The 15,421-nt window shown below is 37.1% G+C and overlaps 1 long non-coding RNA gene across 5 annotated transcripts in view; it reads right to left on the reverse strand.

Moving 5' to 3' along the window:
• Positions 1–15,421, reverse strand: part of LOC109499749 — a 273,969-nt gene that overhangs the window by 102,892 nt on the left and 155,656 nt on the right. For 2 of the 5 annotated variants that reach the window (XR_006597933.1, XR_006597934.1), the window contains one exon: positions 9,594–11,376. The exons of the other annotated variants lie outside the window; for them this stretch is intronic. This is a non-coding gene — a long non-coding RNA (uncharacterized LOC109499749). Of the gene's footprint in view, positions 1–9,593; positions 11,377–15,421 lie in introns of those variants that run through there. 5 annotated transcript variants of the gene reach the window in all.

Below are 15,421 nucleotides of genomic sequence, written 5' to 3' on the forward strand. Positions count from 1 at the left end.
GGCCTAGAAGTAATGGCATCTCAGTAGCAATAAGAATACTTAAGGCCCAGATCTTGGTTTCTAATACCATTTTTCAGGAAAAGGAAACAGAGAAATGGCTGATTCTAGGAATGGAGCAGGAAATATATGAGGTGAGCTCTTGTAGTGACAGAAAGTAAGTTCCTATGGATTATTCAAAAAAAGGCAAGATGTGATGATAGGGGTATGTCAAACAGGCAAAAGAGTCAACTAAAAGAGATTCCAATGGTCAAAGTGGAACTACTTGAGCAACAAAATTAAGTAGTATTGGATTACAGCCCGAAGTATAAAATAAATATTATAAGTCTATGCTGATTTATACTGCTATAAATAAATTACTAAATTAATAAATGGAGAAAAGACAAATCTCCCTTGCAGAAGAATTCTAAATAAATGTATATAGATACTCCACCTTACAGGAAGGGAAGCAAAACTCCTTGCTCCTTCAGTGTAGGCTGCCTATAGTAACTTCCTTGCAAAGCGTACAGTATGGAAAAGGGGAAAAAAAGAGTAACGTTAAGGTAGAGAAACCTAAAACCATTGTTTCAGCCAGGTGATCAAGGTCAACATCAACAGTTGTAAATCATGTTGACAGTATGTGCCCTGATATAATGTGGTGAAAATGGCGCTTTACCTCTGTGATCTTCCTCCTAAAAACCCACAACCCCAGTTAATTAGGAGGAAACGTTCAGAAAAATTCCAAAAAAGGACATCCTACAATATACCTAACCAGTACTCCTGACAATTGCCAGCATTATCAAAAATAAAGCAAGTCTGAGAAACTGACACACCCAAGAGGAGTCTAAGAAGACATAACAATAAATGTAATATGATAAACTGGATGGGACCCTAAAGCAGAAAAAGAAAGTCATTTAAAAAGGGATAAATGACATCTAAATGACCTGCTACTTTAATTACACTTGGAAATCAACAGACCCATGAAGCATATGAAAATAACCAAGATGAGCTCAAAGTATGTACTGAGCCTTAAGCCTTCACTATTTAACAAAGAAAGCATGAAAATAAACCAACTAAACATTCAATTCATGAGAAAGGAAAAACCTAAAAATAGAAATATAAGAACAACAAAAGAGGAGAAATAAAATCTTAAATATTTTTTTAAATCCACAAATAAAAAAAGAAAAAATAGATCTATCAAATAGTCTAAATTTTATTTAAAACATGACATAGCTCCAGCAATTTGGTTTACTTTAGTTTCGCTTTATAAAGAAAAAACACTGGTATATATAAGTAAAAGAAGAAATGAAATTTAACAGATAAAATTATATGGTTTTGAACTGTAACAGGTAGACTGAGGGAACAGGAAGTAATTTTAGATGCAGACTCCAATGCACAATCTTATAAGCCAGCCCACAAGTTTACAAATAACTTGTAGATAAGTATCACATGAATACTTATACTACAACTATAAGTAGAGCCAGTTATATACGGGAGGAAAAACAGGATATTTCAATAACAGGAAAGCCAAATAAGGAGAAAGTTTCCAGAAACAATGGTTAATCAGTAAACCAAACCACAGTGAGATCAGGCAGAATGGATTCAGCATGGATGGAAAGCCAGAGGGTCTCTTTCTGTACTACAGTCTCTGAAATGGATACACATGAGGGGCACCTAGGTGGCTCAGTTGGTTGAGTGTCTGACTCTTGATTTTGGTTCAGGTAATGAGCCCAGGATCATGAGCCCAGGATCATGTCAGGCTCTGCACTGAGCGTGGAGCCTGCTTAAGACTCTCTCTCTCTCTCTCTCTCTCTCTCTCTCTCTCTCTCTCTTTCTCTCTCTCTCTCTCTGCCACTCCCTCCCCCCTCCCCAAGGAACACATGTGTGCTCTCTCTCACACACGCATGATAAATCACACTCATGTGTGTGCTCTCTCTCTAAAACAAACAAAATAATAATAAAAATTTTTTAAAAAGTGACTGGTTGCCCAAGGTTTGTCAACAAAATAGCAGGTCAATTTTCAAAAAACGGAGCAAGAGAAAGGGAACAGACAGAGGAAGAAAGATGAAGAAGGAACTAGAACAAATACAATCTGGTTCCCTCTGAGGAAGCATCATCACAAGAATTCCATTCCACTAGTTTTCATAGACTCATATTATCTGATGAGTACCTCAAAGACAATTTTCTGAAACCCCATCATTTTACACATGGAAACATATTCCCAGATGAGGAACAAGGAAAGTCACACATTTAAGAAGAAACTTCAGACTCCAGACTTACAGTCCAGTTATTATTCCATTACACAGTATAACCTCCTATTTACTCCAACAAAAGATATAAAGTAACACTCCATGATCTTTCATGGATCTTTCATGATTTTTTCATTTCCTTGATATTCTTATTTTTTGCATGTCTTGAGAAACACCTACATTGCAGAGGGGTAGGAAAAGAAAGGAAAAGAAAAAAAAGGAAGCTATCTCCAAACTCCATTTGGTTCCATTTCTACAGGGCCATTTCTGCTGAACCCAAGGCATTCAGATTCTTGAATAGAAAAGGTCTTACAAAGTGCTGTCCTATAGGGACTTCAGCACATCCATTCTGATCCTAACTCAAATGCGTAAATCTCCTCAAAGCCCCCAGTAACAGGATGTAAATACAGTTTTTGCCTTTCAGTACAAGATCAAGACACAATTTAAAGTTCTTTGTAATACTCTCAGCATCCTAGTCCCCAGGCCTCTGAGAGCACATAAGGACACAAACCTGCCACTGGCAATGTTTTGCAGTTCAATTAAGCTGGAAGTAGGAAGTAATTCTAAGAGTCTGAATAGGTTCTTGATGAAAATATTGGTTAGGAAAATGATTGTGCCCTCATGCCTATCCAGCACATCTGGCAGGAAAGGATTGTTACTTTATTTGCATTCCATGAACAATTAAAAAAGTAATTTGCAGTTTGGGACAAACAAAGAAATGTGAAATAGCAGTTGACTTACTGAAAGCTCCTCCATTAAAGAGTAAAACTGACTGAATGACTTTAAAGTATATTTTTTCCTTAAAACCTCCATTAATTGAGTTCTATTACTTTATGATTTATTGTGGTTTGATATTTATCTTTGCACCAAGTAATTCTGCAGAAATTGGGGGTTGGAGAGAACTGTACTATAGAGAAAAGGGTTAAAAGACATGAAAGGGAAGAGGTTTACAAAGATCGAGTGGACAAAGGGATCACAATAGACCTGGAGGGAGGTAGAGAAGGAGGAAGAGAGAAGACAGAAAGAAGCTGACAAGACTTGCCACAAACAGAATAGAAAAGAAGGCAACACAGAGGTGAAAGAAACCAAAGTTTCTTTCTTTTCACAGGAAGGTCAGGAGGTTTGAACAGAGGATTTGCCAGTAGTCCAGGCAGATAAGCATGTAGCAAAGTCCACATCATCTTAACGGTATTTCCTACAGTACTGAATAGAATGGAGGTCTGATCCTCAACTAAGGCACCTTGCCTATGAAGATGTACTATCTTTCAGGCACATGGCTGAGAGGCAGGACATTTACAGGTTCAGATTTTGCTGACCTAAAGAACTACATTTACCTTAGGAAATTTCTTACCTAATATTTGGTATACTTCATTTCTCCTTGTTAATTAATGTTACATGGAGATAATTCTGCTTAAAAGTGTTTAGAACTCTATTTCAGATGTGCTCATGTGTTCTAGAAGCAGTGGTTCCATTCTGTCAACTAAGTGTCTGTAGATCAGGAAGTGAGTTGCAAAGGAGGCAAGTTTGTTAGGAACAGGGTTTAACCCTGTAGTAATGAACATAGGAAAGTATAACCTGCTGAGTTGCAATATGGGGTACACTCTTATTTCAGTACTTCCCCTGACTGTGAGACTCTTTTTCCATCAATTAACCTAGGGAGAATAATCGCAAGATCTATATACCACAATCCACACCGCTTCCAACCCCTTTTCAGACATTACTAATTAATCACAGAGTTCTTTGCTGCCTTAGGCAGGACTCTGCTTCATCATAGCATTCAATTGATAAGAGCTGGCTTGAGTGTCAAAGAAATCAGCTTTCCGCCTGTGATCTACTCTGTTCTCTTCTGAGGTGCCTTACTCAAAAATAAGTAATTAGTAACTGCACTCAGTCCAAATACTTGCACTGAAAAATAAAACTAGAAAAGTTTAGACAACTACAAAAAACCCTCTTTAAAATTGCTATCAGGCTTCCTAGAGTGAAAAGTTCTATTTTAAATTCAGTTTTTCCATAATAAACATGTAGTTGTATAGTGTTTTATAATCTTCAAAGATCCTTCATATACAGATTTTTTTATTTGATTCATATTGCAACCCTGTGTGATAGAGCACAGAATTTAAAGCAAGAAACAGGCAGAAGATAAGAAACTGAGGCTCCAGTAGTTTTGCTTTGAGGATTTTGAAAGGCAGAAGTATTTCTGTTCCCACAGTGCAAGGTGGGGCTCATGATTTCTCCTCTTCTTAATTTAGCATGAAACAGTCTCTTCAACCTGATTTACTTATGTGGACCTGCCATACCCACGGTTCTTCTTTGTATTTCTAACTCTGTCTTTCTGAGACTAAAAATAAAATTGAAATCACAACTGTCCCATGATCTGAAGCCAAAATTTGGTCTTAGAAACATAAACAATAACCAAATTAATATGCTTGAAGAATACTTCTACTCTCACACGCTTTTTACTATACAGAAAATCAGATGCATTTTTCCTAGATCTAATACATTTCAATACAAGTGATCTTAAGTATAGGTGATTAAACCAGACATTTGTCACCACAAATTGACATCAAAGACATCTTTGTCCTCTAGTACAAAAAATAAAAAATGAATCAGTCTGAATAAATACTGAGATCCTTTCAAAACTTCAACTCTCCCCTCCTCTAGTGATTTAGTATAGACAACACACACCAATTGATCCCACTGAGCTCCTTATAACTTGGTTTTTGGCTGCTAAAGTAAACTTGTTATTTGTATATACTACTGTGATATCCTTTATTACGATGATTCAAATTATGTATGGTCCAAAAAGAAATCAAGTCCTGACTCACGACAAACAAAAACCTAGTATAGAAAACCCCACATATTCAATCAAATTAATTTTCTCTCATTTTAAGATGTACTTTATTCTAGATACATCTTTTCTTATATTCTTTGTAAGTTTTCTCCTAGGATTTTATTTTTTACTGTGAATCATTGCCAGCAAAAATGCAAACTCATGAAATCCAGCTTACAGAAATGCTAGTTACATTAAACAAATTGATCTCACTCCACTCAAAGTGCCTACCTTATTTTTCTATGTCTTCCAATTTAGTACCTCCATATTAGATTTGAGAGATTAATAACAAAGTTAGAAATGTAGTTTCTGGGAAAAGTGTCCATGTCATTGTGTTTTTATTCACAAACTGTTCAGGAGTAGGAAGCCTAGAGCCAGGAGGAGGATGTGACCATGGTGTCATTTAATGATGAGTAAAAACAATTCAGAAATGTTTCCTTTTAAACACTATTTAAACACTATTTCCTTTTAAACGCTGATGGGGCGGGGGATGTAGCTAGAGAAGTAAGCAGTCGTGATGACTACTGACAAATTTACCTTACCAGACACATCACAATGCCCACTTGATATGAAATGCTACTCACAAACTTCACTACTTTCCAACATTCAGTTCATGTGAGATGAAACTCACATTCAGTTAATGTGAGATGAAAGGGTATAAATAAAGTGTTTTTACTTGTGAAAGTGGATACTTGCTCATTATTTCATTTGTACTGTTTTCATTTTTATTGTTTTCATCATCAATCTAATATTTACTCACTGATATGGGGGAATTCCCTAGTAGGATAAATAAAACATTATTATGCCAAGATTTATTTACTCGGTAAGTTTTTCAAACCATCTTCTAGCAACAAACTTCCTGTTAGCAAACTGAGAAAACCAAAGCTGGCAAAAGCCCACTCATTAGTTTACAGTTTTGTGTACACGATGCTTGAACTTTTGGCTCTTTTAACTTTTGAACTTTTCAACTTTTCTTTTTCTTTTTTTTTTTTTTTTTGGCTTTTCATCGAAGTATTTATTCTATTCACATTTAATTGATTATGATATATCAATATCAAACATCTTGCTATTTAATTTTTCTTTCCTAACTGAACTATTATTTCTTTTTTATTTCATCTTATTTTAATCCCAGTATAGTTAACATACAATGTTATACTAGTGTCAGATATACAATACAGTGATTCAACAATTTTATATATTCCTCAGTGCTCATCAAGGTAAGTGCACTCTTAAGCCCCCTTCACCTACTTCACCCGTCCCACCCACCCACCTCCCATCTGGTAATCATCTGTTTGTTTTCTATAGTTAAGAGTCTGTTTCTTGATTTCTCTTTTTTTCCCTTTGTTCATGTGTTTCGTTTCTTAAATTCAACGTATGAGTGAGATCACATGCTTTTGTCTTTGCTGACTGGCTTATTTCACTTAGCATTATACTCTCTAGATCCATTTGTGTCTTTGCAAATGGCAAATTTCATTCTTTTTTATGGTGGAATAATACTCCATTGTATATATATACCACTTCTTCTTATCCATTTATCAGTTGATAGACATTTGGACTGCTTCCATAATTTGGCTATTGTAAATAATACTGCAATAAACATAGGGGTGTATATATGCCTTTGAATTAACATTTTCATATTCTTTGGATAAATACCCAGTAGTGCACTTACTGGATCATAAGGTGGTTCTATTTTTTATTTTTTTAATGTTTATTTATTTATTTTGAGAGACACAGACAGAGAGAGTACAAGCATGGGAGGGGCAGAGAGAGGGAGAGACAGAATCCCAAGCAGGCTCTACCCTGTCAGCAGAATTCGACACTCCGACATGAGACTCAATCCTACAAACCATGAGATTATGACCTGAGTCAAAATCAAGAATTTGATACTTACTCCACACCTGAAAATCAAATAACCCAGTGAAGAAATGGGCAGAAGACATGAATAGACACTTTTCTAAAGAAGACATCCAGATGACCAACAGGCACATGAAAAGATGTTCAACATCACTCCTCATCAGGGAAATACAAATCAAAACCACACTGAGATACCACCTCACACCAGACAGAGTGGCTAAAATGAACAAATAAGGAGACTATAGATACTTGAGAGGCTGTGAAGAAATGGGAACCCTCTTGCACTGTTGGTGGGAATGCAAACTGGTGCAGCTGCTCTGGAAAACAGTGTGGAGGTTCCTCAAAAAATGAAAAATACATCTACCCTATGACCCAGCAATAGCACTGCTTGGAATTTACCCAAGAGATACAGGAGTGCTGATGCATAGGGGCACTTGCATCCCAATGTTTATAGCAGCACTTTCAACAATAGCCAAATTATGGAAAGAGCCTAAATGTCCATCAACTGACGAATGGATAAAGAAGATGTGGTTTATATATACAATGGAATACTACTTGGCAATGAAAAAGAATGAAATCTGGCCATTTGTAGCAATGTGAATGGAACTGGAGAGTGTTATGCTAAGTGAAATAAGTCAGGCAGAGAAAGACAGATACCGTATGTTTTCACTCATATGTGGATCCTGAGAGACTCAACAGAAGACCAGAAGGGAGGGGAAGGGGGGAAGAAAAGTTACAGAGAGGGAAGGAAGCAAGCCATAAGAGACTCTTAAATACTGAGAACAAACTGAGGGTTGATGGGGTGTGGGGAGAGGAGAAAGTGGGTGATGGGCATTGAGGAGGGCACCTGTTGGGATGAGCACTGGGTGTTGTATGGAAACCAATTTGACAATAAATTACATATATATATATATATATATATATATATATATAATATATATAAATTACATATATATATATACATATATATATATATATATATATATATATATATATAAAAGAATTGGATATTTAAACAACTAAGCCACCCAAGTGCCTATTTTTAATTTTTTGAGGAACCTCCTTACTGTTTTCTACAGTTGATAAACCAGTTTGCATTCCCACCAACAGCAACTGAGGGTCTTTTGCCTACACATCTTCACCAACGTTTGCTCCTATTTTTTATTTTAGTCATCCTGACAGGCATGAGGTGATATCTCATTGTAGGTTTTGATTTACATTTCCCTGATGGTGAGTGATGTTGAATATCTTTTCATGTATCTTTTGGCCATTTGTATATCCTTGAAGAAATGTCTATTCATGTCTTCTGCTCATTTTTTCATTGGATTATTTGTTTTGTTTTGTTTTGTTTTGTTTTTTGGTGTTGAGTTGTTTAAGTTCTTTATATATTTTGGATACTAACCTTTTATTGGATATGTCATTTACAAATACCTTTTCCCGTTCAGTTTTGTTTAATGTTTTCTTTGCTATGCAGAAGATTTTTATTTTGATGTAGTCTCAATAGTTCATTTTTGCTTGTTTCCCTTGTCTCAGGAGACATATCTAGAAAGATGTTGTTAAGGCTTATGTCAGAGAAATTACTACCTGTGCTCTCTGCTAATATTTTCATGGTTTCAGGTCTCACATTTAGGACCCTAATCCATTCTGAGCTTATTTTTGTGTATAGTGTATGGAAGTGCTCCATGTTCATTCTTTTGCATGTAGCTGTCCAGTTTTCCCAAAACCATTTGTTGAAGAGACTGTCTTTTTCCCACTGCATGTTCTTGCCCCTTTGGTCAAGATTCATTGGACATATAACTGCAGATTTGTTTCTCAGCTTTCTATCCTGCTCCATTGATCTATGTGTCTATTTCGTAGTTCCATACAAATTTTAGGAATGTTTGTTCCATTTCTCTGAAAAATGCTCTTGGAATTTTTATAGGGATTGCATTAAATTTGTATATTTCTTTGGGTAATATAGACATTATAACAATATTTGTTCTTTCAGCCCATAAGCATGCAATATCTTCCCATTTGTTTGTGTCATCTTCAACTTCCTTCATCAATGGTTTTTAGTTTCATAGCATAGATCTTTCACCTCCTTGGTTAAGTTAATTCCTAAGTATTTTATTCTTTTCAATGCAATTGTAAATGGGATTGTTTTTTGTTTTCTTAATTTCTCTTTCTGCTGCTTCATTATTGGTGTATAGAAATGCAACAGATTTCTGTACATTGATTTTTGTATCCTGTGACCTTACTGAATTCATTTATCAGTTCTAGTAGTTTTTTGGTTGAGTCTTTAGGGCTTTCTATATACGGTATCATGTCATCTGTGAATAGTGAAAGTTTTACTTCTTCCTTACCAATTTGGATGCCTTCTATTTCTTTTTTCTTGTCTGATTTCTGTGGTAAGGACTTCAAATACTACACTGAATAAGAGTGGTGAGAGTGGACATCCTTGTCTTCTTCCTGACCTACCAAAAAGACTCAGTTTTTCACCTAAGTATGATCTTAGATCTGGGTTTTTAATATAAGGCCTTTATTATATTAAGGTACATTTCCTCAGGGTGCCTGAGTAGCTCAGTAGGTTAGGCGTCCAACTATTGGTTTCAGCTTGGGCCATGATCTCACGGTTCATGAGTTCAAGCCACATATCAGGCTCCGCACTGGCAATGAAGAGCCTGTTTGGGATTCTCTCTTTCCCTCTCTGCTCCTCCCCCACTCACACTCTATCTCTCTCACAAAATAAATAAATAAACTTAAAAAAAACGGTATGTTTCCTCTAAACTTACTTGTTGAGGGTTTTTATCATGAATGATATTATAATGTGTCAAATTCCTGGCTTCAACACTTACTACCTATGTGACATTGGGCAGTCCTTTAGTATTTCTAAGGTTCTAATTTTTCACCCATATATGGAAATTATACTCTTCTCTCTTAGAATCATGCTAAGTCCTAGGACATAGTAGCCCTTTGGGAACAGAGGGAGGAGACATGAATACAGCAGGAGTAGAAGGATGTTAAAAAAAAATTCAGTTTCTATTTCAACCAATTCAAAATTTTTCTAACAGTGTGTACAAAAGCTACAGGATCTATGAATTCCAGTCCTATTCACAAGCAAGAGTTGCTGCTGAGAGGAGAGATTAGGGAGTGGGATTTAGGATGGTAGAAGTGAAATGATGAAAAAAAAATCAGTGGTTTGTTAGTTTGCCTATTTTGTATAAATTGCCATGCAGGCAATTCAAAGGTCCTTAACTTCAAATGTATGTAATACACTCATTCTTACCTCACAGACTCAAAATTCAAGCCACAACCTGAAGACATGAACAACATCTAATCACACATCAATGAAGTGGACAAATTTCTGAGATTGGAGCTGAAACTGAAGGCACTGTGCTTAAATGCCCTTTATTCTATGTGCCACTGAGGCACAGTCTATAATGTAAGGATCTGCAAGAACACCACTGCCTGAGAACAATCTAAATTGACTGTGTTGCATGCGTTGGAAGGTAACAGGTACCACACCCTATAGAGTGCCCAGTAGATTTCCTGATGTCTTGCTGGTATAGTCATGGATAATAGTTTCTACTCTTTGAAAGATGATTCCCCATTTTTTAATTGAGAAGAAACAGCAATTGAATAAAACATTTCAGTATGTAAAACCTGATTTGCCAAGAACAGTCACTGGGCCCAAAGCCTTAGTCAAGCAATGAGGCAAACAGACAACAGCCCTCTACTCTGGACCCCCAAATCCCCCTTAGGTACAGATAACTCAACATGGTTATTGTCATACCCAAGTTCGGTGATTTAATTTGACAAGAAAACAATGATTCTAGTGCTCAGTGATCTATCAGAGGCTTAATACCCAGGATTTGTGGCCAGTCACCAGCCCAGTTACTTTACCATGTGGGAGCCTTTGAGGTTAAAGTGAACATCATGATCCCAACTCTAGTTGAGATTTCCCATGACCCTCTCACCTCCACTGGACACTGAAACCACTGGCCTCCCAACCGTGATGTCCTTTCCTTTCTGATCTTGCTCTATAATTCTGGCTTCAAGCTATAAAAACGATAGAAAATGGATTCTTTTTTCTCTACATAATTCTCCTTATCTGATGAATATAGTTTAATGTGGTGGGAGAAGAGACAGAAAGTGACTATTACATTAGGAGGCAGGTGTTAGGAACCCAGCTTTGAAGTTGAATCCTGAGGATCTAAATGCTGACACTGAAGTTTGCTGGTTTTATCTTGGACAGATTACTTAGCCTCTCTATGTCTCATTTTCTTCATCTGTAAAATGGACTCAAATAAATAAGAAAGAAACAAAAGTGTTGAGGTCAATTACTTATTGGGTACATTGATGACATGATATGTACATTAGCTCTTATAATATGGGGTACTGAGCATAAAGACAATTGATTCTTGAGTGCAAAATCTAAAAGAAGCTTGAAATATTTATCCAGGTGAATTCTGAGTAGAAAAGTCTTACCTATAAGAAAAGAAAAATAAATGTACACTTATTAAACACATATTCTTTTCTAGAAATTGTGTTAGTCCCTCATATGTTATCTCATTTCATTTTCAAAACAAACCTACATATTAAATATTACAAGTATTGTGACTCTACAGAAAGAAACATGCCTAAGACACTTTATGTCACTTGCACAAGACCACACAGCTTATTTGAGGCAAAGATGAGATTCTGCATGGGTGGATCCAACTTCCAAAATCACACGGTTTCATCAAACCAAGATGCCTCCACAATATATTCAGTGAACATTTTCTACCAAGGTTTGTGTCAGCTCAAATAAATCAATATGCATGGTGTGAAGACAGCAACTTAAGTTATTATGAAGCACTTATAGCAATTGTAGTAGTTTCAACAAACAGAATACACAACAATTAACATCCCGGAACCACAAGGGAAGTAAAGAGCTGGTTCATTTTAATTGTTATTAAACCCCACCACCCATCTTACTTAGTTAACCTGACTTTTACTACTTAGAAAAACCTCCTTTGCAGGACAATATAGAAGGAACATTTAAAAAGCCAACCTTTATAAAACCCCTTTTTTTCACAAAGAGGAAATGTCAATTGACTCGGTGATGTGCCTTAAGTCACATGAGAACCTGTCTTGCCAACTATTGGTTTGAGGCTAATATTTCACTATTATACAGCGACTTCCCATCAGAGGGTTTCTAAGAGCTTTATAACTTTACAAATAATCTAATGTCACTGCAGTCAATATTCTTCCTCTCCTAAATGAATATAAATTCTGCTCAAATTCACCAAGGAAAAGGCACAATGACTGCTCCACTGCTTCTTCAGTGCTAGCTATGCCCACCACTGGACTCTAGCTACATTTTTTATATAACCATTATAACTTATGAAATTGTGGCATAATTTTTTTTAATTTTTTTTAATGTTTTTATTTATTTTTGAGACAGAGAGAGACAGAGCATAAGCAGGGGAGGGGCAGAGAGAGAGCGAGACACAGAATCTGAAGCAGGCTCCAGGCTCTGAGCTGGCAGCACAGAGCCCGATGCAGGGCTCGAACTCACGGACTGTGAGATCATGACCTGAGCCAAAGTTGGACGTTTAACCGACTGAGCCACCCAGGCGCCCCTGTGGCATAATTATTAATTTATTCCCCTGTATCTCCAAATAGCCAGCAGATGACTTGATGGCAAAACTATTTCATTCACTTTGAAAATGTTTCAGCTCAACAACTATTTAATGAGCTTGTACTTTGTGACAGGGCCCAAGCTAGATGATTAGGCTATAAAGATAAATGAGACACAGCACTTGCCTAGGGCGGAAGCTATGGACAAATGGAGGATTCAGGCACATTAGTTGATCATTTCATTTCAACACCAAGTGGGAGACACTACTATGGATATGCAGACATGGCATGAGCATGAAGTGGTGAGAGCATGAGGAGACCCCGAACCCAGCCTGGCTAGTTCAAAAAGACTCCTAGAGGAGATGAAGACTTAGGTAAGATCTGAGGATGTGTACTTCTAATTACTAGTGCAGAAAGTGGCAGATAACAAACATTCAATTAAAACGCCATGAAGAGGAGCATCTGGGTGGCTCAGTCAGTTAAGCATCTGGCTCTTGATTTCAACTCAGGTCATAATCTCACGGTTTGTGAGTTCAAGCTGCACATCAGGCTCTGTGCTGACAGTGTGGAGTCAGCTTGGGACTCCCTCTCTCCCACTCTCTCTCTGCCCTTCCTCTGTTCACATCGTGTGTGTGTGTGTGTGTGTGTGTGTGTGTGTGTGTGTGTGTGTTTCTCAAATAAACAGGCATTTTTTTAAAAGCCATGAAAAGCCATGAAGGAAGGGAAGGTAGGAAAAAGGAGAATACAGGACAGAACTGGACTAATAAGTCTTTTTATTTCCACCAATATCTGGGTGTGTATATTTTGACACCTTCACCACACTTCTTAAATTGCTTTCACCCTTTAAGACCTAAAGAAAATGCTCTATTCTCTCTCCGCTCCAGAACTTCTCAGGTTCTTTTTACATCATGGTACATGTAGCAAATGATGTTTGTGTGGCTCACTAGATAAACAGGAGAAGCTGGCTGTGGTTGGAGGTGAACCTATCACCCAGGCCCCAGTCACCCACTCCAAAGACTGAGGGATCAGTGTCTCAGCAAAATACTAAGCCACTTGTGTCTCATCAATGTGCTGAAGCAAACCAATTGGGAAGTATGTTCTAAACTAACTCCTCTCATTTTTTCTTCACTCCAATCCCATCTTGTTCCTCCAGGAAACTTACAGATGAATCATTCATTGTATATGATCTTCCATCATGCAGCTTCCCTCAATCTTTAAACGTCATCAAATCTCCTGTAAAGAAGCCCTCCTTGAACCCTATTCCTCCTTGAAGTGTATCTCAACTATGTTATGTACTAACCCTGAAAAAAAAGTTTATTCACTTACTGACTACACTTCTACTCTTCAATCCTCTAAAATGTACATAGTGTTTGAGATACTGGGGTAAGATTGTGAACAAGAAGCCAAAATCCCTATCCTCAAGAATCTTAATTCTTTGAAGGAGACAGGCCAATCAAAAAAATACATACATAAGATAATATCATATAGATAATTGTTTATAACACAAGGTCACAGACAAGGATGGTGGATACTACTTTAGACAGATAGTCTATGAAGGCCTCTTTGAGAAGGTAATGTTTAAGCAGAACATTAAAGGAAGTACAAGAGAAAGCCAAATGTATATATAGGAGAACGGAATTATAGAAAGGAAAATTCAAATATCTTGATGTAAGAACATGCTAGTTATGTTCGGAGAACAGCAAGAAAGTTAATATACTAGAGCTCAGTATGCAAGGGAGAGTGTATTAGGAGACAGGAACAGAGATCGGAGGCAGGAGGAAGTCTATGTGGGGTTTTAAGGGCCTTGGTAAAGATTTTGAATGCTATTCTACATGTGCTTAGAAGCCTTGAGAGGGTATTGAGCAGGGAGTAAAATCTTTTGACTTAATATTTTGTAAACAAACCCTTCACTGTGACATGAGAAAAGACTGGAAGAGGCCAACTGCAGCAGGGACCCCAGGTACAGTGATCTAGGCAAGAGATTAGGAAGGTAGAGCCAAGAGAATGAAAATGCTGGATTCAGGATATACTAATATAAAGCTTATAGAATTTGCTTAAGATTTAGATGTTGTATATGAAATAAATACGTGAAGTATCAGTCCAAGTTTTTACTCTGAACAACTAGATGAATTGTGCCATGAAAAAGACAGGGACCTGTTGAAAGGAGCATCTACATGAATACTACAATAGACAAGAATGTTGACGGGAGTCACTGGGAGAGAGGGCCATGGATGACTTCAACAAGGAGGAGCAGCTGAAGGGATTATGTAGTATCCCTCTCCTGCTCTTCTGCTCAGAAATTTTCTGTTTCTTCCCACTGTTATTGCTTTTTGAGAGCAGGAACCATGCCCTGTCTTCTTTACATCAATGTTTGGAATGCCCCAAACAACCTGGGAGCTCAGTAAGTATTTGTAAAACAATGAACGAGTTGGATGAATGGACTATACAATAGAATACATGGCTCTTCAAGATTTCTCACTTATCTCCCACAACCCCATCACCTACTTCCTGTCCAGCCCACCATACTATTCTACATTTTTTAATCTGCACTGAATTTTTTTACATTCATGGTTGTCTTGTTCATTAGTATCACTTAGCCCAGATGATTTCTCCTACTCTATCACCTATATGCCTTTTGAAAATCTCCTCATATTTCAAAACTCTGACCTCATGTCTTCCAAGAGCACATTCATCCCCACTCATGTGACAGGCTAGTCCCGCCTTCTGCTCTGCAATTAGTTAGCATCTAAAATTGCACTTCACCAAGCACTTCCCTGGATTGGCATTTAGATTTGCCTGTTCCTCTAGGTTAGCAAGTCCAGGGCAGTAGAAACTTTTCCTTATTTTTATTTCTGCCTTCCTAAACATTTTTCAAAATTCTTTGAGGCTGCACCACAAATTATAATTGGAT

The sequence above is a fragment of the Felis catus genome, chromosome B2 (genome assembly GCF_018350175.1).
Source record: "Felis catus isolate Fca126 chromosome B2, F.catus_Fca126_mat1.0, whole genome shotgun sequence".
Classification (NCBI taxonomy): domain Eukaryota; kingdom Metazoa; phylum Chordata; class Mammalia; order Carnivora; family Felidae; genus Felis; species Felis catus.